Source organism: Nymphaea colorata, chromosome 1 (genome assembly GCF_008831285.2).
Source record: "Nymphaea colorata isolate Beijing-Zhang1983 chromosome 1, ASM883128v2, whole genome shotgun sequence".
In the NCBI taxonomy this organism is placed as follows: Eukaryota; Viridiplantae; Streptophyta; class Magnoliopsida; order Nymphaeales; family Nymphaeaceae; genus Nymphaea; species Nymphaea colorata.
In genome coordinates this window covers 1738418-1749909 of record NC_045138.2, presented here as the reverse complement: position 1 = coordinate 1749909, position 11492 = coordinate 1738418, and the positions used below count along the sequence as shown (strand labels likewise).

Genomic DNA, 11492 nt, shown 5'->3' with positions numbered 1-11492 from the left:
AGCCAAATGAAAATGCTTCAAGGATAAACATAACCTTTGGATTGATTACTCTCGGTAAAGGCGCTGGGAACGGTCGATCCTCGTACCGACGGGCGAATCTCTTTCTCTCCATTTTCAAAACAAAACTTTATTTTTTTGGAGCACTTCAAAAAACAAAAATTTTGGGGATGCGAACACCTTTTTTTTCTTCATTTTTCTTTCAAACAATTGGACAGTAATCACAAATAAGTTAAGTATATATACATATATATAATTTTTGAACACATCGTTCAACAACGATTAATGTTGAAGGCCGTTTGTACTTACATATTTGAAAACAAAAGCCGTAAAATCCATCACGATGAACAAATGAAAGAAAAGCAAGAAAAAAAAAGGCGATGGGTATTTTGGTTATATAATGCTAATTGATTTTTCTTTTTTAATCTATCAGGATTGATGGAAGACCATTCGAATAAGTGATCAATATTCTCCAGGAAAGTACTATTTCTGCGTCAATATGTTACACTGACGCTGCAGGACAAATTAAACACCTGCATAAAAAGCGGCTACTTCTCTCTTTTTTTTCTCGCTTTCCGTCTCTAAATTTTTTTCCTTTCCCATGCAACCCCGCAAGAACACCACGCGATTTGAGAAGCTCTCTCGAGGAGTGAGGGAGAACCTCTCTCGAATGAGGGAAATAACTTCTATTAGTTCAAGTTTAATTCGTACATGGAGAGCTCCCACATATTCATGGTGAAATCAAGGGAAACATATTCATAGTGAAATCAGGGGAAGCTGGTTACATGCACACCAATTGTTTGCACTAGGTTGCTACACAGTATGAAATTAGCAGATGTTCGATCCCTATATTTTTCTTCTGTCCTAAGGTGTTTTGATGCCAAACTCAGTTTCTTTTAACTTGACTCTCTGAATGATATAACAGAAGAAAGCAATAACCTTGTCTTAAAAATTATCAAACAACTTATTTCGCAAAGGTTTATGTGCCGTCTTTCATTTTTTATTTTTTCTGGACTTCCAACTGCTGCTGTTACTGTGATATTGATTTCATGTGGCTGGTAGGGTGAAAGGTGAAAATGAACCATGATGGATGGTTACTGTAAGTATCAATTGATATGAAAATCTTGTCTGCATGGTTCATGTGGTTAGAATAAGCACTACAGAATGCAAATTTGAACTCCACAGTATCATATCCATGGTTAAGGTGAGAAATATTGTAGAGTTCCATGAAGTTGTTCGGTTGATTCAACATCATTTCCTCTGGACCTGATGAATCTGCCGTAGACGTTCTCAGCAGGAGTGACCTTGAAGTCTAAAATAATGAGCACTATCTTAGCATCTTCCTTTACTTTTAAAAGTCCATCTCTATATGCGATCATTAGTAAAGCAGTTGGTAGGATGTGCTGTATGCTAATGGCATCTATAGTTGATGACTGGATTCGTCATCTTTTCTTTATGTCCTCGTTCGTCGTTGTTTCTTGGGGATGTTTTGAACGATTGAAATATAATAAAGATGTTGCTACATATTTCAAAGAGTTAGATTTTACGAGAAAATTCAAACTTAAATTAGTGTTTAAATCGGGCTTTGCTATAGGATTGTACGAACTGAATCCTACTATAACTAATTATTGATGAACATCCATTTCGTGTTAGATGTCAACATTCACATATATACTGTTTGCTGTCCTGCACATTCAAATTTGGGACTCGACTCTGAGCCCAATTAAGCAGTACAGCATTGATCCGTATGGTACTGAGCATATCGGATGTGCATACTATCGTTTCCCATTATGAGCTTGTGTGGGTAGTTGCCCACATAAATTGTGTATTCATATATTAATAACTTATAATTTAGTTGCTTATATATTGCTTTTCCTTTAAAGATATAATTTAAATTTTGAAGTATTAGTGCTCCTTAAACAGGAATCCCTATTTCTACCATTGCTTCAAATATATTTTTTCTTGGTATATTAGTGCTTGAGCAACTGGAGGTTTGCTGTAGTGGAGCATCAAGTGGTGGTAAACTCAAATTCCAGCCGTTTGTCGCATGCACGCACATGTGGCAACACATGTGTGCATAACTTCCCGTCACTATATATGTGTCCTCTTTGATCCACGTATGCTTAAATAGTTAATGAAGTAACTGCACTTGAGAGAGAGAGAGAGAGAGAGAGAATCATTTATTCAACATTTTAAACCTGGGGCGGGACCCACACCTTTGATTTACATATAAATTTTCATGTATCTTATATAAAAAAAATTTAAAAATGATACTTCCGTTCCTATCAAAATTTTGAAACCATAATTCGGCCCCCTCATAAAAAATTGTGCATTAGATCATGGTCAGATCATGGTCAGTGTTCGAATGGTGGACTTTGAGTTCTTTTGAAGAAAGGTGATTTCATCTTTGTCCATGTAAGGGGGCTTCACATTTAAAATTTCATGGTATTTTGTACATTTTGGCATCCCACATATTCCACTTATTGAATCAGCGGGCCAAGATACACACTGAGTCAATACATGGGGCAGGTTGGGTAACTAAGAGAAACTTGTGCATGGTATGACGTAGAGGAGAAATAGGTATTTTGGTAATTTTTGAAAAAGAGATGTCTTCTTTAGTCTTTTTATTTTTTTTCATCTTTTGTCTATACAAAAAAAGTTCAAAATTTGTGCACCATTATGGCCCATGTAACCAAGTTTGTGGGTAACTAGCTGCCCTCATCACCCCCATCAAAATTTTCATTGGAAATTTTTACAATTACATTGTGATGACTTAACCTTCCAAATGCAAACTCTATGAACTTCTGAGTTCTTACACTCTTAGAGCCATGAGGGAATTCTAAATGAGAACTTACACCATTAACTCCCAAAGTATCTGAAATAAAAGGTGTCTTCCTGACTTACTTTTCCTCACTGTGTAATATTTATTCAAAGCTTTTCTATTCAACCTAACCCAAGGATAGCTTTGAATAAATATTAGCATGAGTGACTTTGGTCATATGGTGTCGCAGTCGCTCGCTTGATGTGTATAATAGAACAAGCTGCTTAATTTGAATACATGACAAGGAATTGCGTTGGCCTGTGTACTCGATCGGTAGATTGAAATGGGTCCATGAGAGAGAGAGAGAGAGAGAGAGAGAGAGAGAGAGAGAACGTTAAAAAAAAATTATTATACACAGTGCATGTTGAGAAAAAGTAACTACTATACATTATATAGAGTGCATGTTGAGAAAAACGTTAAACACCTGCATGAAAAGATTCAATGATTTCAGTATCGATCATATGCAATGACCAAAATGCTCATGTCAAAGTAAAAAATTGAGATTTTTATAAGGACAAAGAAGGAGTTGCAAAAATGTTAAAAATCTAAGATGCATATTTTTTATAAAAAAAAATCTAAAATGTCCCAACCCCTTTATTTTTTTTCTTTTAAAATGTGCATTCGTTGTATGCATACTCCTGTGCATACAACTGGATCTTTCACTTGAATGACCCTTCCCGGCATAAGGGTTCACATAAGTGAAATCTGATTCAAAACCGAAGAACTTGTAATTTTTAAAGACTTAGATTACATAATAAAGCACAGGTTCTTACTTCTTAGCAGCTTTAGAAGATAATGTTTCTCATGCAAATCCAACACCGGTTTAATCTCGGCATTCCTGACAGATGTTAAAGATTAGAACAGCAGATTATCTTCTCGGGGGAAATAAAAATATCAACATTTAATCTTTGTATGAGAGAAGGTTGTGTGCTTTTTTGTTTTCAAGGATAATAATGAAGAGAAGGTTGTTGACATTTATTAATAAATGCTTTCTGGCGTGCCCTTCAGTCCTCCTACTGACGTGCTCACATAGAAAAGAGGAGGTGCGGTTTCAACCCCCAACATTAAATTCCTTTTGTTTATTTTGTTTTCGGTGCCAGAATTGATATAAAGTCGCTTCCTCATTGCTTACTTTTTGTCCACTTCCTTCACTCCAAAACCCTACCGATTTATGTAATCAGTTTTTTCCGTGGTCTCGTCCATTTGGTCACCAAACTGGTATTAAAATTGAAATAGTTAAATATTTTAAAATATTTTTAAGTGTTTTTATTTAAAAATAGACAATAACCTTATACCAGCTTTGATTTCTTGGCTCAATCCTTGCCTCTAATTTCTTGCATAACTCAAAATATATATATATGCTTGATAAATTTCCTCACCATATGCGACAGAATTTCAACTTCTTTATCAACATTATCTTCCTATGGTCTCGATAATTTCTTTGTATCCGAGTCTAGCATATTTGCTCAGAGGTTTACTGTATGGGCATTAACTAATTACATAGTTCTTGACATTTATTATATAATATTCAGGGCCGGCAAACATTTGGTTGGCCTGCATAATTTCTAGAAATTCATTAAAGGCTAAAGGAGTAATATGATAACTTCTGGCCAAACGATTCAATTTGATCAGTGGAAAAGGGAAAACAGTATGAATTAATTTTGAAGTGCCAGCTTGAGAGTAAGCAGATCTGTTGGCGGATAGTCTTAAGGATCTTAAGTGGTTCACTTCGGACGTTTCAGTTATTCAAACTGCACTATAAGTCTTCAGGATTGCAGATCGTCGACATTGAAACTCAGTAACTGAAGAACAGAAGAGAGTCTTATGCTTGCAGACCGTCGCCATTGAATCTCTGGACTCAAGGACAGTAGAGAGACAGAGGATGGCTCCCAACTTAGAGCAGGCCAAAGCACTGAAGCCTTTTCTTCCTTCAATGAGCAAGGAGTTGACCATCCCCAGCGCCTTCATCCGCAACGAAGTGGAGCGGCCAAAGGTCGCGCACGATGCATTCTCCGATGACATCCCCATCATCTCCTTTGCTGACATCGACTCCACGGACTCCACCCGCCGCTCAGCCCTCTTCCGCAACATCGTGGGTGCCCTGGAAAATTGGGGCATCTTCCAGGTGATCGACCACGGCGTGGACCCAACGCTGGTCTCTGCCATGGCCGACCTCTCCACTCGCTGCCGAGGAAAAGCTCTGGTACGAGATGACCGCCGGCAAGCGCGGGGGTTATGGAGTCAGCAACCACTTGTTCGGCGAGGAGATTGAGAACTGGCGGGAGTTCTTCGTCTTCTTCTCGTACCCGGTGGAGTCCCGTGACTCTGCCATGTGGCCGGAGCAGCCGAAGGGGTGGCGGGAGGTGGTGGAGCGCTACTGCGAGGCAAACATGAAGTTGGCATCGCGAATTCTGGAGGTTTTGTCAGAGAGCTTAGGCTTGGAGAAGGGCGCCTTCAAGGAAGCTTGCCTGGAGATGGACCAAAAGGTGCTGGTGAACTTCTATCCGAGGTGCCAGAGCTGGCGCTCGGTTTCAGGCGTCACACTGACCCTGGCACCATCTTCATCCTCCATCAGGACAACGTCGGCGGCCTGCAGATCACAAGGGACGGCGGCCAGACTTGGCTCACTGTCAAGCCCATCGACGGTGCCTTTGTCGTCAACCTTGGAGAACATGCTCGCGTATGAAAACCCTCTGACTCCATGCCTCCTCACCAATTCAAAACCAACCAAGCTGATCTTACAAGCCTCAAAACTAATCCTGAATCTTATTTCACCGTGCTTATATGCGGATTATGGCAGTTTTCTTTGCAAGATTTTGAATGTAAATATCTAACAACATAAGCATATTGCAGGCAGCCAGCCACTGGTATGAGTCTCATATGCGCCGGCCTTTGTTTTGCGGATGCATGCATGCTATGACTCATGAGACAGAGAAATGACATAACCTACTTGTTTCGTAGCCGAATACAGATCCTTGGTGATTAGATCCATGGATTTATGATCAAACCAGACCCATCCGACCTTACATATACAGTTTTTCAACATGGTAGCATGGATTTTAAATCCATCTAAATCCAAGGCTATCAATTGCAACCTTAGGGTTTGAAGGGGGGAACAACTGAACAGTGAGTCTACTAATGAAAAAAATGATTTGAGTTTAGAATTCTCATTTAATGGCAGATGTTATTTTTGAGTTTCAAAATGTAACTCAAAGTTCACACAAGTCTTGAAGCATTAGATCGGGGAAAGAGGGGGGTTTCTCCCTCTCACTCAACTGGTGGGTTATGTCTACTAGGCCTGGCGTCGGCTGGGCCGCCACTGGGCCGGCCCGGTATGGGCCGGGTCCGGGTCGAGAAATTGTGTTATCAGGCTCAAGTTGAGTGAGCCCGGCCTTTAATGCGTCGAGCCCGGTTCTGACTTCCATAGCCCGGTTCTGACTTCCATAGTCCACTCATCATCAATTCTAGCTTGACATTATGAGCTTGTGTGGGTAGATGCCCACACATGCCCACATACATTGCATATTGACAAGTTAACAACTTATAATTTAGATGCTTATATATTGCTTGTCCTCTAAAGATATAACTAGTGCTCCTTAAACTGGAATTTCTATTTATACCATTGCTTCACATATATTTCTTCTTGATATATTAGTGCTTGAGCAACGGGAGGTTTGCTGCGGTGGAGCACCAAGTGGTGGTGAACTCGAATTCCAGCCGTCTGTCGATTGGCATGTTGCAGTGCCCGGCAGAGGATGCGCTTGTCTTCCCACTTAAGGTAGCTGACGGCGAGAAGCCATTGATCGAGAAGCCAGTCTCCTTCAAGGAGATGTACACGAAGAAGATGCAGCACGATGTGGACGTTGCCAAGGAAAGGGAAAAGCTATGAACCAAAGAGCATGGAGGTTGTGTGTGTTGGGAAGTTTCTTTCGCATTTGCTTAATTTCCTCGGTCAAATAACTTTGTGTGTGTGTGTGTTGTGTGCATGCACGCACATGTGGCAACACATGCCTGCTTATTTTCAGGTCACTATGTATGTGTCCTCTTTGATCTGCCAATGCTTACATATAGAATAGTGTAGTAAATAAAACTCGTAGGGAATGAGTTTTAGGTGCAAATTGAAAAACATGGAGATCTCGATGCCTGACGTCGACACAATTTTAGACTCTGTGGGACATGGCAAAAAAAGTGGACTTTGCTTCTCGCTTGGGTGGTGGGATTAATCCTTCTACTCACCCGATCATATCTGAGATCATCCAGTTTAAAAACAAAGATTTTCAGAAAACTATGTAATTTAAAAGAACTAAAAATCATAAACATCCACTACATAGTTCAGATCCACACCAATTTCAAAATCAACAGTTTTGGTTTTGTTGGGTCTTGTCTAAACAAGGGAAAAAAAAAAAAAACTATTCAACTACTTTTGCACATTTTGCTTCAACTTTTTTGTTGGGTAAATGCCTTTGGGAAAATAGCATTAAAAGTGAGAGCCACATATGCATGTGATCCATTTGCAAGTGTGTTTTTATCTTTAAGCAGTTTCAACGGTGGGAAAGTGAGTTCCATATGGCGAGAATAATAATGGCCTGCCAAAATATTTGTGGTGACTTTTCCCTCTTAATTTATATCTGAAATGGTTGTTCACAAGAATCAGCCAGAGTCTGTGGATTCAGTTTCAGTGGTGGATTACATAGTGCAATGTGAGCTTTTAGCTACTTTGTTGAGTGTTTTAAGAAATTTCTTGTTTACATGTCTTTACTACTTTTCTCTTTTTCTTTTTTGAAATGATTTTTCAATAGTGTTCATTATTCATAACTGATCGATTCACCTGAGTTGGCCAATTCATGGAATTATTAGATTCACGATTTGTTTCATGAACCAATTTTTACAATGCTGACTTGAGTACCTAAAGGGTCGTTAGGCAATGAGAATAGTGGGAACTAAAACAGATTCATGAAACAGTTTTGTTACTGTTCTCTTCACCAAACGGCTCTTATGTGATTTCAAGAAAGTGCTAGTAAGTTCATGGGAGTTCAATCTATATACAAAAACAATCTTCTTGCTGCCTCATGTAAGCTTTAACATGAGAGCGACATTTTTTCTTTTTTTGGAGAGCATCTTTCTTTTTGTGTGAATTTTTTTCGTCGATGGAAGGCCTAGGAAGGCAAGTGATGCAAGATTCTAGTAGGAATTTTAACCCAAGAGAAATGAGACGAGACCTTGCTAAAGACAGGAGACTCCATAGATAATGACCATGAGCTTTCTTAAGGTTTTTCATTGATGATCGAAATTAACAACATACCTTTATGATTGGAGTTCTCAAGTAGCAAAAGAACTGCAACATTCATCCTGCTGTGACAAGGAATGAATGGATGGCAAGAGCAACCTGTTCTATTGGTAAACTCAACTGGAGGAAAAACATGTGGCAGTCGCTCCGAGGGGCATAGCTCAAATAGACGACCTTCGGGCATGTTATGTGGGACACGTTATGTGCGACATGCATATGTGTCAACTCACGGCAGGCTATGTTCCTATATCATAAGGAGGTGGGTCCCATGTAGAAGTTGAATTACATAAAGATTTCGCTATAAGGAGGTGGGTCCCATGTAGAATTTGAATTACATAAAGATTTCACTACTTAGTACCGACCTAGCTCTGGACCCTGTAGGCAACAGGGAGGAAGGGAGTTCAGCTCTCAATCAGGAAATTGAATTAATCCTCTTGCTTACCTAAAAAGAATTGTGGCAATGTGTCAAAAGCCAAAAAGAAGGATCCACCATGGGCAAGGACTGCAAATGACAACGAGCCACTTCCTCATGAACTTGAATAGAGAAACATTGCTCAAACTCAAGAATAGATTGGAGAAGTCAAACAAGAGCAAGAGGAATACTACTAGTTCGGCTCATAATGCCTTATTATTAATTAATAAAAATCACATACATATTTTGATGTATATGTAAACAATCTTGATAGAAAGAAAGAAATGCCCGAGCAAAATAAATTACAAAAAAAATGACAATAAAAAAAACTTAATGAGGAAGTTTTTTTTTATCTTCTTGGGGTTTACATCTATTTAAGCAGTGGCTGAGAATCAGTTAAGGAGCCTTCCTAAACAAGTAATTAAAAGGACATGGTACCATGTAATCACTCCAAATTTTTCAAAGATTATGTGTTTAGACTTTCTCAAAGATTTTGTCATAACTTTACAACAAGCTTCAAGGATTTTCGGCTTCAAATACTTCAATTTCTCTTAACTATAATCAATTTCTTCTTTTATTTGACTATGAATGATATTTGAGACTTATTTGGACCTATTTCAGACTATGGACACAAAGCCCAATCTCAATTTAGACTTATTCTATAACTCAAACTAGGATCCAGTTCAAAAACTCAATAGAAGCCTAAAACAATTCTTAAGATCCAAATCTAAATCCAAATCCCAGTCCTATATTCAAATCTATATCCAAAGCCCAGCCCTAGATCCAAATATTAGCCCTAGATCCAAAATATATCCCTAGATTCAAACCACATACAAAATAGATCCATATCCAAATCCAAAATCTAAAATTGGATCCACAAAAAAACATTAGATCTAGACCCTAATCCAAATGTCAACTCTTGACTCATTCGATCCCAATTTGTGCCTTTATATTAATTCAGACCTGATCCAAACCCAAGATCCAATGTCGGATCCATATCCTTATTCAAGTCCAAATCTTGATCCAAATTTAGATCCAATTACAGGTTTATACCTTAATCCAGATCTAAATCTAAGATTTAAAACCAAATATGAGTTTTGGATCAAAATTTGCGATCCAAATCCAAATATATTGTTTTTTATCCATTTAAAGCTTTTGATCTAGATCGAGCCCCAAATCTGAGAGCTAGATCTATTTTTAGATCAAAATATAAGTCACCGATCATTCTCAATCCAAGAATCGAGATATTATCATCATTTTCCAAATACCAATCATTTCTAGTTCAAGATTTCGAGAATACCTTGCTTTTCTAAACATGTCATTGAGTGCCCTTGGCTTTCTCGAAATATCTTTTTGTTTCAAAAAATAACCTTACGTTGTTTCATATAGTTTTAAATTAATAATTTCTTTTGCCCTCTCTCTCTCTCTCTCTTTCTACATATGTATAGCCATGTACCACAGTTCTCACAAACTTAGCCGATGCTGTCCAAAAAAAAACCATTTTCTCGTATTTTTGCTCTCTGGTTGGGTTGGGAAGCATGTTGTAGCTATATCCTCAGTTTAAATCAATGATATTTCCAAATTAAGTATGTCAAATGCTTTATTTTGGCTGGAAAAATATATTGCCTATTGCTGATGCTGTCTCCAAATATAAAAGAAATAAAACTTCAGCCATAAGGAGTGTCGGGCAACTGGGTAGTAAGGTAGGTCGCAAAAAAAAACTTTGAGTTTGGAATCTCATTATCGCTGTAAGGCTTCCGTGTGTTATACTCTTTTACAGTCTGCTCGGAAGTACTACTCGTGTCGCTAATTCTTTTAAAATGCTGTTGCTTTTTGCCTCGAAGATTATGGTGTAGCTAAACAGACAGCAAGATGACTCGTACTAAAGGGTTTGAAGTTCGAATCTCTTTGTCACCGTCATGTTTTGTGTGTTACTCTTATGGGTTCTAACTCGTGGCAATGGGTGACCAATATGTGATCAAATTTAGCAGCAATTAACAAAAAAAAATGAAAGAAGAGTTGCCAACTATGTCTAACATTATATAAGCTGCAAAACTCAACATTCATGAAATACCAGATAAATAAAAAAAAAAAAAAAATTGAGATTGGACCAGGGCCCACGCCGATCTCCCTTGGCTCTGCCCATGATCATATTGTAAGTAATTAAGTGCAACTTTAATGGGGTTCAGTTTGGGCTATTGTTTAATCTATTGTTTTTAATAAGATCAGATAGTAGAGATTAAGTTGAAGAAAATAAAACTCTAATTGTATTTTCAAGAGACTAAAATAGTCCTCAGATAAGGCAAAGGATATCATTGAAGGGCAACTCATACTCATTTGTATGTGCTCTCAAAGGAGTCGTCAAACTAAATTCAGATCAAGATTAACCCTGCTTCGTATAACTCGCTCGGGGTTAAGTTTTGGCTAAACCTGTGTTTAAACGGCTTCGAAATACAAACTCTTTAAGAACGCGTGTCGACTCAATAACATCAATTCTTTTGTCTTCTTTCGTAAAATGATCCACCCTCACTACCAATATAAGAGGCGTCTAACACCACCGCCGGCCGTCTCCCTGCAGTCGCCGGATTTACGGCTTTCCGGCTTCGGAAGATGGTGGTGATAGGAGCTAGTCCTAAAATAAGAACAACTAACTTTTCAAACATGTGTTGCAAAGAAGAGGTGGTAATCTTAGAGGATATATAATAAGAAGAACATTGTGTTATAGGAAACATTTGACTCTAATTCTTGTTTTAGAAAACAGGATATGAATAGAAATAATGAAATATTGTTCTTAAATCTAATGGCCAACCTCTCATCTAAGCGACTTCCTGTTCCTGCACAATAATTTAAATAGGCAAAAAAGCAAACTATAATCTAATGCGGATCATGGACTAAGATCCAAATCCAAAACAAGTATCCAAAGGATATTGCCTCCAATCAATACTAAAGAGATATTCCTCACACTAACCAGAAAC

The 11492-nt window shown here is 38.3% G+C and overlaps 1 pseudogene; it reads left to right on the top strand.

Moving 5' to 3' along the window:
* The first annotated feature begins 4457 nt into the window (after positions 1-4457).
* LOC116268298 (flavanone 3-dioxygenase-like) lies at positions 4458-6823 on the top strand (annotated as a pseudogene).
* The last annotated feature ends 4669 nt before the right edge of the window (positions 6824-11492 follow it).